The following is a 21,843-nucleotide window of genomic DNA, read 5'->3' on the forward strand; positions in this document are numbered from 1 at the left end:
AAACCATGGATCCAGAGCAATAGTTACAGTCGATAGCATTAAGGTAAGAAGTAAAAAATGCGTTCATTTCTTCAAGAGCCAATTTAACTGTGTTGGACAGGGCCCTAAAAATTGCCTTGCAGCGATAAAAAGAAGGAAGCCGTGGAGGCTACTGAATTGTTACATCAGCTAGAAAAATTTGACACCTTATTTTATTTGGTATGTTTAGACGATATTCTTGCTCTTGCAAATTCATTATTGGAAGCACTTCAGCCCCAAAAATGGATATTAGTAAATGTTCGTCCTTCATTAAGGCAATGATATAAAATTTTCAAAGCTCTGAAACGAAGAAAAATTCGACAATCATGTCAAGCACAAGGGTTTGTAGTCTAGCAATTATTCTATCCATTGAGAGAGAGAAAAGTTGGGATTTGTTGAAGGACCCATCATCAGAGATCAACAGATTCGCTGCTAGGAAATCTCGACAGCTCCAGATCACCTTATGAAGTGTTTGTATATTATGCCTTGCATGATTGTTTATCATAATTTTGCAAGTTATTAAATAAGACTTCCGAGAATGAGTTTCAAGAGAGTTGACGCAGCGGCATTGTCAGGAGATGGGTCAGGTACTTTCTAAACCCTGCAAATCTGGCCAACCCAAAATAATTAGTCTGGCTACGCCACTGGCTCACTTGTCTGCATTTACGAATTGATAACCTAATAATGTTGTTATTTACCAATAGTGCTATGGACTAAACCTGAGAATAAAATGAGTTGGTCTGAGAAGGATGTATTTTTAATTGCATTGAGGCCGGAGGGGAAAAGACTTATGGGAAAACCGAGACGTAGATGGGAGAATATTATAAAAATGAATTTGAGGGAGGTGGAATGTGTTGATAGAAAATGGATTAATCTTGCACAGGATAGGGACTGATGGCGGGCTTAGGCCTATGTGAGGGCGGCAATGAACCTCCGGGTTCCTTAAAAGCCGTAAGCAAGTAAGTATTACTCGACTGAGGCCAGTGGAGTCCTGCAGCCCGGAGCCGTAGCGCTACTGCTCCTGCGTTCGTAATATCGCATCGCGATAGTTCACATTACTCCCGCGGCTTCACTCGCCTTGGTCGAGTTAGGGTACGTACACGTTGGAGCAACGATAAACGATAAAAGAAACGATCTAGCGACGCTTTGGTATTATCAAAGAATCAAGTGTTCATATCGGAGCAACGAGAACGCGGGAAGCGAACATTTTGATTTATCAGTAGAAGATATTCTATGCATTCGCTTAATGAAAGAATATATATAGGAAATATCAGCTGCTAAGTTCAAGGTTAATATAAGTTAAATACGTACAAAATTAAACCAGTTTCTCATCCCAAAGATAGTATAAATTCGTTGTGTTGCAATTGGTTCTTGTGATCACATAACATATGACCAATAAATACACAACTGATCAATTTGCCAATATCTACATTCATTAATTTAATATGCCGAAATAATAATAAATCGATTAGGCCTAATATTCGGATATATTGACAACCACCGGTAATTATACAGATTAATATTATCTTAATCAGAGATCATATAAACGACAAGAGCGAAGAAAATGGTACTTTTCTTTTTCGTCGCTTTTATCGTGTATCTTCGCTTTTATCGTTACTCCAATATGCACACCTCAATGACAATGCATGCTTCAATTCTCCCTGATATAGCATCGCTGCTTCCTTTATCGTTTATCGTCGCTCCAACGTGTACGTACCCTAAGTAAGTAAGTAAGTAAGTAAGCTTTGGAAGGAGAAATAACAGAATAAGCTTCGCGTCATTGATTTCATTTATTCCTTACTGCGATTGGAGGCCTTGCTTTCGATATATCGCCATAACTTTTATCATTTCTATTTCTGCTCGTACGGAAATCCGTCTAAATTTCTCTGGCCAGAATTCTGGACGGAATCCGGTTATGCAAACAGAGGCGATACCGCTAAGAGGGCAATGCTCCATTTAAAATAATGCAAATAATAAAAATCCGAACGTGCCGAACGAACCCGTTCCGATAATTAAGCGGAAAATTGAAGGAATTATGCCTACTAGATACCGGTAATGTAGGCTTTAATTGACAATTAAATTTAAATAATAATCACAATTATTACCAATCAAAAGCAGGATGTAAATGAAGGAGAATGCAATCGATGCGACTTCTCCAGAGTGGTTTATGAGTCGAAACTCCCTACAACCGCGTCATCACTAACAACTCTTATATGTAAGAAGAAGAATAACCAAATGAGATGTCGTAAATACTGTCTTAATGTTTCCAGAACTGCCGCAACATAAAACCTCTGCATATTACATTAAGCTCTCTTTCTACGAGGCTAATGAAACCTGTTTATTATTATGAACATTAAGGGCATATTTACTTTGGAGTTAAATTCTGACTCCGAGTTTTTATGACCTAAATCTAGTGAATTTAACTACTTTACATCTGATGTAGAGTTGGCAGCAGTGATACTATCAATCGCAGAATTTGGTTCAGTTACATGTACTGCTATGGCCGGTTTGTTTTCATTTGTTTATTAGAGTGAAGTGAAGTGAAGTTTTGTGCACGTAGAAGAGGAATAAAATGACATCTTCCATCTGCTGATATGGTGAGCGACTAGTTATGAACATTAAAGTACCTATCCTACAATTCATTTTCGCTCTTAGTATCGAAATATTATTCAATCTCCTGTTCAATGTAAAAAAAAAAATAAATAAAAACTAATTCTTTACAATTTCGTTACCACGTTATTAACATACTTGGCTTCTACTTGGGGAGCTACGATAGGTAGCGAAATCCGGTTGCGAAAGCTAGCTATAACGGCTGGACGGGATCATCGTGCTAACCACACGATACCTTCATACTGGTTGGATGATCGTTCACCTTTGCTTCGGCATGTGGGCGTGAGGCCAGCAACCTGCTGGTCGGTCTAGGCCCTTCATGGGCTGTAGCGCCACGAATTATTATTATTATTATTATTATTATTATTATTATTATTATTATTATTAGGCCTACTTGGCTTCAAGTCGAATCTTGCACTGTAAACAAAATAAAAATTGCGTGCCGGCAGACGGGATAGAGGGGCAGCACATAATCTCACTTCTGTGTGTTTCCTTACTAATCATAGAGAAAAAGTGAGTTTTCGTAAGATAGAATTAGTGACAGGTTAGATTAGGTTAGTTTAGGCTTTTGGTATGTCTTGAAAGAAAGAGCACATTCTTAGACTATTATAAATATATGCAAGACATACCAAAAGCTTAAACAAAACCATCCTAATCTACATGTCACTGATTGTATCTTACGAAAACTCGCTTTTTCTCTAGGATTAGGAAGGAAATGCACGGAAATGACATGATTGTATGTGCTGCCCCTCTATCCCGCCTATTGTTTTCACCTCGACAGAGCGATTCCTCCTACCCGCACATCTACTCCGGGCCCCACATTCACATCAACTTTCCACCCATATTTCGGTGCGAAATTGGTATTGACACTCAATTTTTATCTTGTTTACGGTATATAATGACTCATCTAGAAATCAAGTATGTAAATACATTTGTACCTTAACATGGTAACGCAATTGTAAAGAAGTACATAAAAAATGTCATAGGCAACATACTTATGTTATAAATGTAAAGTTGAAATTATTAGATCTATTCCTGCAAAATGTGAACTTTCTTTTTGCTGGAAATACAATACACGCATACAGAAACTCTACACAAAATTGTTACTGGTTTTTGGTTACTTCGGGGTTATGGTTCGATGTCATTTTTGTAGACTATTTGTTGTGTAAAAGAAAGACTACACCTCTCAAAGAGCTCATAAAACTATCTTAAATTAGAGAAAGAGACCTGTCTATTATACAAACACACTTCTAACCTGGCAGGATTTTCATTACATTAGTTCACTCTGTGATATTTTACGTGAAACCACTAGAGGTTTGCGCTACAAAGTTGAATGAAATCAGACTACTTGTACCAAACTATGCAGCATACTTCAACTCCTATATAACGATCAAAGAACAACTGATTCAATTCTGCAGGATGTTGCACATGCGCCGATACATAACAGGACTGTGAATAGGTTAGATGAAGGCATGGATAAATGAGGACTACGCCAAGGTTAGAATAGTTTAGACAATGGGGATAGCTATGTGACAAGAGACTGATGACTGTTACAAGATTAGAATAGTTTAGATAAGGGATTAGCTATGTGACAGAAGACTGAGGACTTTTACAAGATTAGAATAGTTTAGATAAGAGGGATAACTATATGACAGGAGACTGAGGACTGTCACAAGATTAGAATGGTTTAGATAAGGGATTAGCTATGTGACAGAAGACTGAGGACTTTTACAAGATTAGAATAGTTTAGATAAGGGGTAGCTATATGACAGGAGACTGAGGACTTTTACAAGATTAGAATAGTTTAGATAAGGGATTAGCTATGTGACAGAAGACTGAAGACTTTTACAAGATTAGAATGATTTAGATAAGAGAGATAACTATATGACAGGAGACTGAGGACTGTCACAAGATTAGAATAGTTTAGATAAGGGGCAGCTATGTGACAGGAGACTGAGGACTTTTACAAGATTAGAATGGTTTAGATAAGGGATTAGCTATGTGACAGAAGACTGAGGACTTTTACAAGATTAGAATAGTTTAGATAAGAGGGATAACTATATGACAGGTTACTGAGGACTGTCACAAGATTAGATTAGTTTAGATAAGGGGTAGCTATGTGACAGGAGACTGAGGACTTTTACAAGATTAGAATGGTTTAGATAAGGGATTAGCTATGTGACAGAAGACTGAGGACTTTTACAAGATTAGAATAGTTTAGATAAGGGATTGGCTATGTGACAGAAGACTGAGGACTTTTACAAGATTAGAATGGTTTAGATAAGGGATTAGCTATGTGACAGAAGACTGAGGACTTTTACAAGATTAGAATAGTTTAGATAAGGGATTGGCTATGTGACAGAAGACTGAGGACTTTTACAAGATTAGAATAGTTTAGATAAGAGGGATAACTATATGACAGGTGACTGAGGACTGTCACAAGATTAGATTAGTTTAGATAAGGGGTAGCTATGTGACAGGAGACTGAGGACTTTTACAAGATTAGAATAGTTTAGATAAGAGGGATAACTATATGACAGGTGACTGAGGACTGTCACAAGATTAGATTAGTTTAGATAAGGGGTAGCTATGTGACAGGAGACTGAGGACTTTTACAAGATTAGAATGGTTTAGATAAGGGATTAGCTATGTGACAGAAGACTGAGGACTTTTACAAGATTAGAATAGTTTAGATACGAGGGATAACTATATGACAGGAGACTGAGGACTGTCACAAGATTAGATTAGTTTAGATAGGGGGTAGCTATGTGACAGGAGACTGAGGACTTTTACAAAATTAGAATGGTTTAGATAAGGGATTAGCTATGTGATAGAAGACTGAGGACTTTTACAAGATTAGAATAGTTTAGATAAGGGATTGGCTATGTGACAGAATACTGAGGACTTCTACAAGATTAGAATGGTTTAGATAAGGGGGATAACTATATGACAGGAGACTGAGGACTTTTACAAGATTAGAATGGTTTAGATAAGGGATTAGCTGTGTGACAGGAGACTGAGGACTTTTACAAGATTAGAATAGTTTAGATAAGGGATTGGCTATGTGACAGAAGACTGAGGACTTTTACAAGATTAGAATGGTTTAGATAAGGGGGATAACTATATGACAGGAGACTGAGGACTTTTACAAGATTAGAATGGTTCAGATAAGGGATTAGCTATGTGACAGGAGACTGAGGACTTTTACAAGATTAGAATGGTTTAGATAAGGGATTAGCTATGTGACAGAAGACTGAGGACTTTTACAAGATTAGAATGGTTTAGATAAGGGGGATAACTATATGACAGGAGACTGAGGACTGTTACAAGATTAGATTAGTTTAGATAAGGGGATAACTATGTGACAGGAGACTGAGAACTGTAACAAGATAAAAAATTTAAAAGTATCATATTTCATTTCCGAGATTGACCTTACTTTATAGAAATATATGTTTACAGTTACAACTGAATTAATAATAATAATAATAATAATAATAATAATAATAATAATAATAATAGTAATAATAATAATAGAAAATACGATACAAATGTTAGAGCAGTTAATAAACCAATGTCTTAAAGTCTTTGCAATTTATTCGGAACAGTTATGCTAATAGTTACATGGTATACATAAACTATGTAAGCGAGATTTTAATATACGGTACCTAATTTTAGTTATAGTAGTGGTGGTGTTGGTCGTAGTAGTAGTAGTAGTAGTAGTAGTAGTAGTAGTAGTAGTAGTAGTAATATTTTAAGGACACTTTAAACTGCAGTAATTATTCTTTTACCTGCCATAAACCTACGCCACGTCTCTCTGAACTTTACTTCCCTGCAAAAAGATATGATGACAGATACGAATTTATCATCCCCCTGTAAATATTCCGCCCTTGGTGGGGTTTGAACGATTGAATCTCTCTGCAACTGCTAGTTTGACCCCCATTCGGAAACAGATAACAACTTTACAGCGTGAAAAATCGGCCGCTTAAATGTAGGTTATAGTATCAATTCTTTGGCTATGGGAAGGCTATATTACCTAAGGTTAGCGTTGTGGTATTAATACTATCTTTTTGTCAAGCTATTAGATTACATAGTGCTATGCTATAAAATATTTATCTCCAAATTACACACACGCATGCAACAGATGAGACTGTACCTCGTGGGTGAAGACAGCTGCCCAGCTGATACCGCGTCTAGCAGAGGCAGAAGACCCGTGCAATTATATCTGCTGAGAGTAATGAGCTAGAGGCTGCGACACCCATTCCTAAAATAGCTCTATACAGGATCTTAATATAAATATATCGCACGTTGTCTTTGACAAGGCCGGAGCGTCGGCAAGGTGCGGTTCAGGCGCGGATATTGGGCTTTAATGTTTTGGAAAAAAAAAAAAAAAAAAAAAAGAGGAGCATTAAATTTTAAGGGGACACGGAATTACCTATCTTGACATCGTTAAATTATGTCTTACCTACATAAAAACTTTTGTGCGAGATCGTACGTATTTGCTTGTTTTCCGCACAGAACCAATCCGCGGTAAGTCTAAAATTTCACATTCAGTATTCCCAACGTAACACACATAACAATTTCCCTCTTCTTATCGCTTAAGTGACATATTGATTTTACTGCTTTAGGCTTTTAACATATTATTTTTAGAGACGTTCAATATGGTAATAATTATAAATTGGAAACTTATCACTGCAATTTCACCTAAATTGCACTGTTAATTATTGTTTTTAAATATTTGCAAAATTTAAGTAAACTCTACAACTCCACTAAAGTTACTGCATTCGTGATGCAAGTAACATTAAGGAAGCCGTGAAAAAATCAACAAGATTCCAGATGCCGATGTTATTACTGCAATATGATATATAAATAATATTGTTAAAATATTAAAATGAAATATAAATCATTACATAACCTTACCGTTTGTTTTAAGTTCGCATTTATAGACTGGGGGGAAAAAGACAGACGTAGCCTATATCACAGCCTGCTGGAGTATAGTAAAAAACATTTTAAAGCAACAATGTTGAAGATAGATATTTTTGTTTTGCAAATTTGCCGTCATTGAACAGAAACCAAGATGGAGATTTCATTGCAACTAATTAGACATTCCTCTTTCAGGTATGTAATAAACTATCTTCGCAATAAATAATGTACGATACACGAGCGGTATGTTTTCTTTCAATTCTCAGAAATTAAAAAAGCTCAACTACGTTTCGCTTTTTCAAACGTTTCCTCGAACATGAAAACTTCAACATACCGCTCTTGTAACGCATATTACTATTTATTTTTCTAATTGTTAAAGTTAGACAGGTGATATATTTTTTTTTTGCAGATAATGAAAACACAACTTGACTTTATGCTGAAACAGTAGTTTTGCTTAAGGGGTTAGGTACAGCTTAGAGCAGTAAAATTTAGGAAATATTCAACATTTTTTCTCCATTACTTATCTTGTACAATAATGAAAAACATTGTCCTTCTGCTATGTGAAAAAATATTTTTACGGTTTAAAAAAAAATATTTACATTTTTTTTTTCAAAATTCAGTTCACTGTGTAGTGATAAAGCGTTTCCCACATAATTAAAAAACTATCCAACATTCTGTGATGAAATTTTGTGTGTGTATTTATACATATCATATCTACAATATGATGCAAGATCACTCCTCTACCTCTGATAGATTGTCTGATAAAAATAAATTCGTTTAAAAAAGATCAAATATCAGTATTTTCTTCTAACACAAATTAAAAAGAAAATATTATTTACTAAGGAATGCAGTTGAAAGGCCATGATATTGTAAATATGAGATTCAGCAATAAAATAAAAGAGAGAGAACATGAAAAAGTTAACAAGATTATATACATATATATATATATATATATATATATAATTTTTTTTTTTAGTAAAAAATTGTTTTCATATGGCAGAAGAACAGTGTTTTACACATACCGTTTTAATTATTGTACAAGATAGAGTAATGGAGGATAGAAATGTTGAATATTTCCAAAAATTTGACTGCTATAAGCTGTACCTAACCCCTTAATTTATTTCTTTAATGAGAAATATTTTTTTTCCACATTCATATATATTTTTTCAACGATTATCAGAACATTACCCACTGTAACATCTCCAAAGTTTTTCAAATAAAAAAAACAAACATTTTTTCAGTACGCCTACATGTAAAATGTCTAAATAAATCTATACAGCACGGTAAAAGGGCATAAGTCATAAATTGCAAGTTTTCAGTAGAGCAAGAGCAAAGTTTCAAATGAGGACCAATATCATTAAGATGGACTGGAAGTCTGACGCTCTACATCATTATGGAAGAGGACAGACATATGCCCTTTATACCATATGAAGAAGTACATTTTTTTTATTCACATGGAGGTCATAACTCAAAACCACTAACTTCTGACTTACGCCCTTTTACCGCGTAACATATTCCTGAAAATTTCAGCTTTTTAGATTAAATAGAAGCTGAGAAAAGGTTCGCTTTGTATGGAAAAACTAAACTTAAAGAAAATAAACATTAAAATAAGACTTTTATATACACTACCGGTCAAAATTTTTCGATCAGTTATGAAAACAACTATATACTTTATTTCAATATACAAACACATCGGAAAAACTAAATAGACCAACAAAATAAATATTTTCTCTCTCTATCATTATGATATGACAAAATATTCAAAACGAAATCCCTGTTTTAACCACAAATTCGTAGTTGTGATAGGTGATTGAAAACTTTTGACCTGTAGTGTATATTACGCCCCATCCTCAGAAAGAAATTAAAAGTTAACATGGATAATTAGTATAATCATATCTCACATGCCGTTTCAAAGAGGAAAAATCAAATAAAACATTGAAAAAAAAATCTTAAACAATTTTAAAACAAAACCACAGAGTTGTATTGTATTTCTATGCGATGATACAGTATTAGGCCTACTGTTGGGGGGAAAAACTTGGCACTACACTTATTTTAATGCAAATAATGGATTAAAATTAATAAAAGCATGGTTTGATTTGAATATTATTTTTCTTAACACTGCTAAAACTACAGTTATTCCTTTTTCATTAACTAGTAAATCTTATAAATTGCCTATTTCTCCCCTAAACATTAAACTACACAATTTTGGTTGTTCCGCAATTTGCTGCAGTTGTCCAATTATAAATGAATCTTCAGAGGTTAAATATGTAGGAGTCATTATTGACAAACATCTGAAATTGGAAAAACAAATCAACTATTTTTGTAACAAATTACGTAGAATTATACAGGGTGTTAAAAAGTATCCAATATTTTAGGAGGTGATAGTATGCATTAAAACAAGAAAAAAGTCGAATAGACATGGGTCCTGCAACATATACTTTCTGAGATCTGAACACTTGTTCATAGGAGGTGCTCAATGTGACATCCATTTATGGCAATGCATTTTCTGCCCTACAATACAGCAGGCTACCAGATAATCATACCGTAGTTGACACCCCTGGCATGGAATACTGATACGTCGCAAGGAATACTCAAAAGAAAAGTTTGGTTGCGGATATGAGCGGGGTTCAGCAGAGATGGTGTTGTGAATTTTCGCAATCAGCATGTGTTGGCTGATGAAAATTCTCATGCAATTGAAGGAACAAGGCATCAGCACCGATTCTCAATCAACATATGGGTAGGCGTTCTTGGCGATAGATTAAGGGCCATACGTGCTACCACATAGACTAACTGGGGCTCGTTATCAGGACTTTATAATTAATGTATTGCCTACCTTGCTGGAGTATGTCTCATGTCAGTAAAGACTACAGATGTGGTTCATGCATGATGGCACACCAGCACATTTTTTTTCGCAATGAGCCTGAACACCTGACGCTGACATTTCAGGACCGCTGGATTGATTGGGGAGGCCCCACACTTTGGCCTGCTCGTTCCTCAAATCTAAATTGGGTGCTATTCATAGACATTTCGCTAGCACGCGCTACGAGTGTGCTAAACTAGCCCCGGCTATCGACTGGTTACTTGTACAGGATTCATACCATATCGCTAACACTGGTTTATGAATACAAAAAGCGTTAGTTCGCTGATCATCCACCGGAAACCCGCGCTAAGAATGTCTATGAATACGGCCCCTAGACTTTTGGTTATCAAGAACAACCAGGTCAGTTTCAAAGAGTGCGTGATTCCTTATGACGAAGGGCAGAGGAATGGATTGCCATGAATGGACGTCACATTGAGCACCTCCTATGAACAAGTTTTCAGATCTCAGAAAGTATGTGTTGTAGGACTCATGTTTATTATACTTTTTTTCTTGTTTTGATGCATACTAGCACCTCCTAAAATATTGGATACTTTTTTCTTAACACCTTATATATTACTTTGTTCGGTTACTAAATTACCATTGCACGTATTGTATTCTTCACCTGGCATTAGATTCCTCGTATGGTAGCTCGGCAACGAAAGAACAAAAATGGCGAACGATACTACCTACCTAGACTTTATAGAGCCTTCACTTCTTAAGACGTAAGCAAAGAGGAGTCACGCCGGGAATAACAGCGTTGCGACTATAGAAACATTAAATCCAGACGTTTGAGATGGGCAGGGCATGTAGCACGTATGGGCGAATGCAGAAATGCATGTAGAGTGTTAGCCTAGATCATATATACCCAGATTGCTCTGCGTTTTAGGCTTTGACGGTAATAACTTTTTTCAGGCTTACTATGCTGCCATCTAGTTGTTACATAAGGAGTCACGTCATAACTCCCATTGGAATTGCATTAGCAACTGTACTGCCATCTCGTGCTCGTTTACGGCGGACGGGTGGCGATCCTGGCGGTTGTTCTCTTCAAAGTGCAATCGATTTTAACATAGGAATGAGCAATCTATATTTGATCTGGGGTGTTAGTTGGGAGACCGGAGGGAAAAGGACCTTTGAGGAGGCCGAGACATCGATGAGAGGTTAATATTAAAATGGATTTGAGGGACGAAGGATATGATGGTAGATACTGGATTAATCTTGCTCAGGATAGAGACCAATGACGGGCTTATGTGAGGGCGGTAATGATTCCTTGATAACATTTGTAAGTAAGTATTAATAAGACACTGGCTGAGTGAATTAATTTATTTCATAGAGCTCGAGCCATTCGCACTTGAGCAACGTTGCCTAATTATAATGTTAAAACTCAGTCGTTGTTACGGTAAGTTAAATACTGTATTACAGCGTTTCTCAAACTATGGTCCGCGGATCACCTGTGGTCCTCGATGTCTGCCCTTGTGGTCCTTCAAAAAAACCGAAGAAAAAATAAAATTCAATCGAATTGCGTATCACACTATAGCTGAAAATTTCAGAGTTTGTAAATGACACATGGCAATCGCCTTTCACTTTTTCTCCCAGTACTGACATTTTATGAAATTTATTTAACCTACCCGTCTATTGCCTTCCCACCCTACTCTTAGCAACAAAAGAGGGATTTAAAGCACTATGAACGTGGTGTTTCTCTCCATCTTTTCCGTGCAAATCTGGCGCTGTCCCTGTTACCCAGATAGGGAACACCCGAATTCATAATAGGATCAAAGTACCGAACCTTTTCATGTATTTATGACTTTTTTAATAGTGTTGCTGATACCCAGTCTGCACATTCAAATGGTCACGTACTGTACGTCGTACACCAATAATAGAACATGCAAAATTGCATCTTTATTTGTTGAAAATCGGGCATGTTTCTGCATTAATTTTTTTTTATTTCTGCTTTTACAAAAAGAAATTTTCTTCTATCAACATTAAGTTAATTAATTAATACTAATATAAAATTAATTGAATTAAATTAATTTTAATTAATTATTTCTACATTAAAATGTAAATATACTGGTATTAAAATATGCTACATAAATGATAAATTTGCTTCCGAAGGGAACAAGAGTAAGGTGGTCCGCGGAACTGTTTTGACTTAAAAAGTTTGAGAAATATTGCTGTATTACATGCTCACAGACAAAATATTGTAGAATTAAATTGCGTGAAAAGCATTACAGCAATGAAGTGGGCATATCTGCAGTTCTTACAGCAGAGGGATGTAAATTGACCGTAATGTCCAAAATAAATATTGAAATCGTAATACAATCACAAGATCCATAAGGATGCTGATCGCGATAACAACACACTTTTCTCAAATGAGCGTGCCAGGCGTCTGACTGCTCCCCGCTGCCAAGTTACGCACACTGTGAGTGCCTGGATTGGTAATAAAGAGCGAACACTTCCCCAGCCCCATCCCTGCTTAGGTAATGATTTTATCGTCGACTGCGTCATGTCACCGCTCGGACAGCTGTCCCCCATGGAGCCGCTTCAGCTGCCAGTGAGTCCGATGATTATCAGCCCCTGTCAAGTGGAAATCAAATATCACCGGAAAAATACGTACACAATCCTATTGCCACAACTGGGAGTTAATTCCTGATGCATATAGCTCTCTTCTCCAATCCGCATTAAACTCTCGGTAACATTGTTTAAATTCTTGAACCAGGGCTAAAAATATTGCCTAATTCCCATATTTCCGTTTATCATTATCAATTTATTTTTCTTCTTTCACAAGTTAGCATACAGACAGACTGCAGGATGATACCTAATCAGATTCAGATTCCGAAAGTCAGCACAATTTTTTAAACAAAAAGTAATATTTGCATAAGAAACCTTTCAGATATTTCTAACTCTGTCCCAGAATTCATTGATCTAATTACATTTATTCTGGAATAATTAATTCTTCTCCTACAAAAAATGTAGTTTTTCAGCAAGTTTTCATAGCAGAAAAATTGTTACACATGGTGTTTCAGAGGTGGTGTTACAAACTTTCAGGGACATATATCAATTTGAGATAAGGAACCATGGTCCGGAAATGATTGAGTCGAAAGTTATAAGCAAAAATAGTTTTGTGGAAATGGAATTGTAATTTGGCACCACGTGCCCTCCTTCCCTTAACCTTTGGAACAGACGTGGAAAAATGGTATGTGCCGGATGTCTCCTACGTGGATACTCGGCCCGATACAATTTGTGAGCTTGTCTACTGTTCCCATTGACTCATCCGTATTCGAAAATCAGGTCTGCTTATTCCGCTCTCGTGTACTCCTCCATTTCACTAGGACTAATCGACTGGACACTGCAACTTGTACACATACACTGCTGTCTACAGACGTGCATATCAGGACCGACCATGTCCGTTACACTATCTGCATTGCTTTAGTGTAGTTTCCTGTCTCCATCCCTCAGACAGCGCTCTGAATGGAATACTGTAAGTAGACAACGTAAATAACGTCAGATGAATACAGTATGTGTAAGATGTGCAGATAAATACACATAAATAAGGTGTACAGAAGAATAACATTATTTCATTTCCACACAAGTATTTTTGCTTGTAACTTTCGACTCGGTCATTTCCGGACCAGAGTTTTTATCTCAAATTAATACATGTGCCCTTCACCATCATCCCTGAAAGTTTATAACACCACCTCTGAAGCACCCTGTATAATTCACAGTTTTAAATATGGAGAGACTGCGTTTGAAGTAAAAAAAAAAAAAACTTCATTCTGTTACAGACATTAGGTCCCTATGTAAACATCAGGGGGTTTCATATAAGTATAAGGGCAGGGGTGAAACATCACTTTTGAAGGCGTGTCCTTAAACTTTTGGGTAGAAACCGTAAGGTTCACCCTCCTCCTTCAGGGTAATAATAATGTTGCTGCCTAACTTGAGAAATGGGGGCGAGTCGCAGTGCCGACACTGACTCGATATACGCGCAACGCTCTCTCCCTAAATATTTCTTCTTGTTAGGCCTACACCGGCGCGGCGGGCGCAGAGGCCTGGCATGTTATTTGTCATGAAAGTGAACACCACATGTCTGTTTTCTCAACTCTGAACTCTGCTCCGAAGTTATTTTCATATGTCGACAGTTTGAATTGTTTACTGAAATACAGGGAACAAACAGACTTGGAGCAGCAATTTCTCAACAGGAATGACTCCTCAAAGTGAACTGCAAGACAAACTGTTGTGATTTGCTACTGACGCTGTTTTCCAGTTATACCTAGATAAACAGTGCAGAGGGGTATAACTACATGCTAAAGTAATTATGCTACGTAATTAAAAACAAGTGTTACGGTACGTGCTTTTAACTATTGGAACTTCTGCTTTAAAACAGATTATGAGGATTATTCAAGCCAGACACTTCGTCCGTCCTTCGCATGCATACTTAATCCATACACCCATCCACCTCACCATCCATCCATCCATCCATCCATCCATCCCACTCATATTGAGAGAGCTCTTCTCTTCTCTTCTCTTCTCTTCTCTTCTCTTCTCTTCTCTTCTCTTCTCTTCTCTTCTCTTCTCTTCTCTTCTCTTCTCTTCTCTTCTCTTCTCTTCTCTTCTCTTCTCTCATATTTATTATTTTCCCCATGGACTCATTTTTCTCATCTACCAAGCTACCTATTTATTCATTTATCCAATCAGGTATTTATTCTTTACCTAAACAATCACTTATTAATTTATCTATTTATCTACCTAATTGTTTATTCATATAGCCACTTATTCACTCAGCCATTCCATCATTTTTATCCATGCATTTCTTTATTTTTCCAATTATTTATTTACCCTCTATTTCTTTGTTCATTTATGCATTTAGTTATTAATTCATATTCCTCATCGACTCATTTATTCTTTTATTTTTTATTAAATTACCCATATACCCATTTATTGACTATTCAACCTATTCATTTAGCCACTTATTTATTCACTTACCCAATCAGTGATTTATTCATTTACCCATCCAATCATTTATTGATTAATCTACCCAATCACTTATTCATTTATCCAATCAGTCACTTATTCAATTACCCAACTAGATATTCATTGACTAATCTATCCAATCATTTATTTACTTAGCCACTTAATTATTTATTCACTTACCCAATCAGTCATTTATGTATTCACTTACCCATCCAGTCATTTATTGACTAATCCATCCAATCATTAATTCACTTATCCACTCAATTATTTATTCACTTACCCAATCAGTCATTTATGTATTCACTTACCCATACAGTCATTTATTGACTAATATATCCAATCATTTATTTACTTAGCCACTCAATTATTTATTCACTTACCCAATCAGTCATTTATGTATTCACTTACCCATCCAGTCATTTATTGACTAATCTATCCAATCATTAATTCACTTATCCACTCAGTCATTTATTCGCTTACCCATTCAGTCATCTCTTCGTTTACTTACGGTCTTTAGAGAACTCGAAGGTTTATTGCCGCCGTCACATAAGCCAGCCATCGGTCCCTATTCTGAACAAGATTAATCCAGTGTCTTCCATCATAATCCCATCTCCCTCAAATTCATTTTAATATTATCCTCCCATCTACGTCTCAGTCTCCTCAAAGGTCTTTTTCCCTCCGGTCTCCCAACTAACACTCTATATGCATTTCTGGATTCGCCCATAAGTGCTACATGCCCACCTCGAACGTCTAGATTTAATGTTCCTAATTATATCAGGTGAAGAATACAATGCGTGCAGTTCTGCATTATGTAACTTTTTCCATTCTCCTGTAATTTCATCCCTTTTAGCCCCAAATATTTTCCTAAGAACCTTATTCTCAAACACACTTAATTTCTGTTCCTTTCTCAAAATGAGAGTCCAAGTTTCACAACCATACAGAATAACCGGTAATGTAACTGTTTTATAAAAGTCTAACTTTCAGCTTTTTTCAGAGCAGATGGATGACAAAAGCTTCTCAACCGAATAATAACAGACATTTCCCATATTTATTCTGTGTTTCTTCGTTTACGTATCTAGTGAATTATTCATTTACCCATTCAGTCATTTAATGATTCAACCAGCTAGAGAATTATTCATTTACCCATTCATTAATTTATTTATCCATCCAGCCATTTTATTACAATTTATTCATACCGTGAATTTATTAATTTAGCCATAAAGTAATTTATTAATTATTTACCAATCCAGTCGTCTCTGCATCACTTCTGCCGTGGTTCTTATTTCTGAGTCTTGCGCCTAGACATTTAGGGTGCTATTCATCAGGGGCGTATTTTGCGGGCTACCGGGGCTACCGGCGGTAGCCCAAGGAAATTACAAAAGAAAAAGTTTATAATATAACATAATGTAATAATTTTGTATTATTAGTTTTACCATAGTAATTAAAATTAAAGTAATTGTTAGATATATTTTGTGTAATAATAGGGTCAGCGGTAGCCCAAACCCTTTAACAAGTATACGCCCCTGCTATTCATAGTCATTTCGCAGCACGCGCTACGAGCGTACTAAGCTAGCCCCGGCTATCCACTGGTTACTAGTACAGAATTCAAATCATATCCTATCGCTGACACTGGTTTATGAATAAGAAAAACGCTGATCATCCACCGGAAGCCCGCGCTAAAAATGTTTATGAATACGGCCCTATATTTCCTTCACGTGGCTCAGTTACGTCGGTATCCAGAGATCTGAATAGTTTCTCTTTGCTTCCAGTTCCGGTGAGTGAACTCGGCGATGAAAATCAACCACTTGACTAACGACGCTTCCAATAATCAAATTATTAATGAACTCAGGTCTGTTAATTTGTAAGTAGGCTTCTTCTGAAAACAAAGTTCTCAGAGAGAATAAATATCAGATAATAATTTCACTTCCGTCAAAGAAGGAAGTGAAACGGGAAGAAAGTTTTATGTCATTTCAGACGACAAATAGCTTTATTAATCAGACAAAATTTTACTAGATTCAATTAATTTTTCAGATACTATGAATGCTGAACTTTGTTTATTCGTTATCAGTAGGGGCGGATGTTGATGAAATGTCATTATTCTTCTTTCAACTTTAAAACGATTCCATTTAATATAGTACCTAATTCATTTTATGTTGTAGCAAAACAAAATATGTAATTTTACATAGCATTTTTTTCCATTTTCGTCCGAAAGTTCTTTTTTGAGGGGGGAGGGGAATTAAAATAATTTTCCTCGAATCTTGTTGATTTTTACAGCATTTTTAAAATGTGCGTTTTATTTTCGACCAATATTACTGTATATCACAGTCTGCTAATGATTTTCTTTACTGAGCAAAGCAACTATAAGGACATTAAAACGTCATGGGAACAATAAGAATATGTCAGAATAAATAATAGGAAAGTGAGGATGGGCTTAGCTTGGTGGAGACTAGGAATATGGAAATTGAAAAATAGGAGCGGTACAATAGAGAAGGATATCTGCCCCCTTTGCAGCATAGGAGAAGACGCGTTCATATATTATTAGAGTGTCAAGTAACAGACAATACAAGGAAAAAGTGGATAAATAATAAATTTTTGAATATGAATGGATATGTAGCATATAATAAAATATGTAATAAAACTAATATAAGGGAGTTAAATAAATTCGGCAAATTTTTAATGATAGTGAAGGTGAAATGGGAAGAGAAAGTTAAAAGTAATGGTGTATTAAATTGCTCTTGTAGAGTGTATGTATGTGTGCGTGTGTGTGTGTGTTTTTTTTGTTTTTGTTTATTTTGTTTAGTTGTGAGACTTGGCATAGGTGATTAAAATTGTAAAGTGAGGCAGAGCTGGGGTAATATAGAATTGTAACAGGTCTGTCTTACAGATATATGATGGATGAATAAATATGTTATGCTGAGCAAAGCGACCTTTAGTAGGTGGTCACAATAACAAAGGCAAACAAAATCAGAATGAGTAATTTTAATAAATAAATAAATAAATAATAAAATAAATAAATAGATAAATAGATGGATGGATAGATAGATAGATAGATAGATAGATAGATAGATAGATAGATAGATAGATAGATAGATAGATAGATAGATAGATAGATAGATAGATAGATAGATAGATAGATAGATAGATAGATAGATAGATAGATAGATAGATAGATAGATAGATAGATAGATAGATAGATAGATAGATAGATAGATAGATAGATAGATAGATAGATAGATAGATAGATAGATAGATAGATAGATAGATAGATAGATAGATAGATAGATAGATAGATAGATAGATAGATAGATAGATAGATAGATAGATAGATAGATAGATAGATAGATAGATAGATAGATAGATAGATAGATAGATAGATAGATAGATAGATAGATAGATAGATAGATAGATAGATAGATAGATAGATAGATAGATAGATAGATAGATAGATAGATAGATAGATAGATAGATAGATAGATAGATAGATAGATAGATAGATAGATAGATAGATAGATAGATAGATAGATAGATAGATAGATAGATAGATAGATAGATAGATAGATAGATAGATAGATAGATAGATAGATAGATAGATAGATAGATAGATAGATAGATAGATAGATAGATAGATAGATAGATAGATAGACAAAGAAACAAACAAGCGAACAAATTAATTAATTAACTAATTAATTAAAGTGACTGAGTGAGTAAAATAAATAAATACGCCATTTTTTATCTTATCAATTGAAAATGGCCGTTATAAAAAATTTAAGTAACAGAAAAATTAATGTATTACATCATGTGTGAAAATAATGCTGTACATGCATTTATCCAATACAGTGAAAGGAAATAATTAATGAAACCATCAATGAAGTTATATATTATCCTACTACAAGCAGTGACATACTGCAGTACAAGATCATCATGATATGAACGCCAAATATTAAAATAAAAAATAAAAACAGTAATACAAAGTTTTGATATTTTCGTTGATATTAATGAATGTTAGTTTTACTTTAGTTCGTATTCTGTGCTGAAATAGGCTATACAACCATCCGTGAATTTGTATTAATTGAACATTTTTTTTAATACAAGGAAAACAGAAACAAAGAGTAACTTTAATTTCTTTGGAAACTACCTCCCTTTTGTGTTTATCATTAGTTCCCTGCTTTCAACTTATTAATTTTAAGGACTTTTTTTTAACATTACGACTTTTTATGTAAATGTAAGGACATTTTATTGGTCACTCTTCAGCTACTTTTAGGTAATCAACATCCGCCCCCTAGTTACCTGCAGATCTCGGATTTTTAGGTTAGTTTAGCGTAGGCTGAAACATACGTTCTTTAATGCACCAAATGTTATGCAATATCATCGCTCGAGAGTTTCTCGTGTTGCATATATTTAGGAATTTTTGCATAAAATTGTTGCAACCTATCCTATTCGAGCCTAAAAATCCGAGGTCTAGTTATCAGATTGGAACTAACGTTTTCTATTGTGGACTACGATTCGAGATTTTTTAAAGTATGTTTAATTTCTCTTTATTTTAAATGAAAATGTATGTATAGCTCTTGATACCATCCATTAATCTAAAAAATATTTGGCCATACTTTCGGAAGGATTTATATCGATATAGCGCTTCTAAATTCCACGTCGGAGTGAAGACACAAACCGCGAAGTAGCCTACGTTTTCTTCTGCATGGATAAAGCTCGCGCGCTCCCAAACTTGTCATGCTTCTGTCGCCGTTAATCGCACACGGAAGTCCAGGCGTCTCTGGAGGTGTCACTTTCGATTGCTATGACTATTCGAGTGCACTATCTTGGGCATTGTGTGACAGTTCTCGCGTGACAGCACTCGGCTTTGTTTCTGGTGCTGCAGTTTCGTCGCTCTTTTTCCACAAACTCGGCTGACTCACTGCGATAATGAGAAAAAAAAGATCACAGAATGACTCACTTCCATGATTACTTCGAAGAGGCACAGGGGAAAACATTTCCTTTATTATTATTATTATTATTATTATTATTATTATTATTATTAGTAGTAGTAGTAGTAGTAGTAGCAGTAGTAGTAGTAGTAGTAGTAGTTTTAGTAGTAGTAGTAGTAGCAGTAGTAATAGTAGTAGTACACGGGAATTTTACTTGAAGCAAGTAAAGAGATAGGTTTGGAAGTAAATCCCGAAAAGACAAAGTAGGCCTATTTGATTATGTCTCGTGACGAGAATGTTGTACGAAATGGAAATATAAAAATTGGAAATTTATCTTTTGAAGAGGTGGAAAAATTCAAATACCTTGGATCAACAGTAACAAATATAACTGATACTCGAGAGGAAATTAAGCATAGAATAAATATGGGAAATGCCTATTATTATTCGGTTGAGAAGCTTTTATCATCCAGTCTGCTGTCAAAAAATCTGAAAGTTATAATTTATAAAACAGTTATATTACCGGTTGTTCTTTATGGTTGTGAAACTTGGACTCTCACTTTGAGAGAGGAACATAGGTTAAGGGTGATTGAGAATAAGGTGCTTAGGAAAATATGTGAGGTTAAGAGGGATGAAGTTACAGGAGAATGGAGGAAGTTACACAACACAGAACTGCACGCATTGTATTCTTCACCTGACATAATTAGGAGCATTAAATCCAGACGTTTGAGATGGGCAGGACATGTAGCACGTACGGGCGAATCCAGAAATGCATATAGAGTGTTAGTTGGGAGGCCGGAGGGAAAATGTGTCAACATTTGTGAATTATCTTTGAAAAACTTAGAGCTTGATAAATATAGCCTACAGTGATGTTACAGTCATTATTCTTTCAATCACAAATAACAGTCTGCAGTGTGCCTTCATTGATGAATTTGTTATAATTCTAATAGCTTTTTGTTTTTGTAAGATAACTAGGATAAGATACTTAAGAAGATGATAATAATAAAGTTAATAACGCTAATTGAGATGATTTATACCACAATTTCAGAATAAAGAAAAACAAGATGTTGAGAATGGTGATGGATTAATATTAATCGTATTACTAGAGTAATTATTAGCAAATCATATTGATATAGTAACAAACGTAATATTGAGAGAAATAATGTAGTAGTTACTTAGGGAAGAAATAAACTTGTTTTACAACAAATGATATATGCAAACTAAAGAAATCTGTCATATTAGTGTTTCATTCTGTATTTGAACATTTCATACTAGAAGTAGCCAATTGTGGATGAAATTTTATTATCTAATTATATAGGCTAGACGTGGATCATTATTTTGTACTATGTAGTAAACATCAGCTGTGCAATATTTAGGTTAAACTAAAGTAAGAGTTTAATTTCGTCTTGTATTATAATCATGTGCTTGAGCTACAAATCTCATTCGATTTGTGTGATAGAATTTCATGAAAGAGCATTCATAAATTTGTTTAATGCTGAATACATTAAATTCGAAATTGGTCAAATTTATTGGATAATCCAGTCGTAGGGCAGC

At 35.2% G+C, this 21,843-nt stretch overlaps 1 protein-coding gene across 5 annotated transcripts in view; it reads right to left on the reverse strand.

Moving 5' to 3' along the window:
- Positions 1 to 21,843, reverse strand: part of LOC138696796 (uncharacterized) — a 420,480-nt gene that overhangs the window by 80,279 nt on the left and 318,358 nt on the right. Inside the window, exon 1 of one of the 5 annotated variants that reach the window (XM_069822207.1) lies at positions 6,782 to 6,879. The exons of the other annotated variants lie outside the window; for them this stretch is intronic. The gene's annotated coding sequence lies outside the window, so the exon portion shown is untranslated. Of the gene's footprint in view, positions 1 to 6,781; positions 6,880 to 21,843 lie in introns of those variants that run through there. 5 annotated transcript variants of the gene reach the window in all.

This window comes from Periplaneta americana, chromosome 3 (genome assembly GCF_040183065.1).
Source record: "Periplaneta americana isolate PAMFEO1 chromosome 3, P.americana_PAMFEO1_priV1, whole genome shotgun sequence".
Lineage (NCBI taxonomy): Eukaryota > Metazoa > Arthropoda > Insecta > Blattodea > Blattidae > Periplaneta > Periplaneta americana.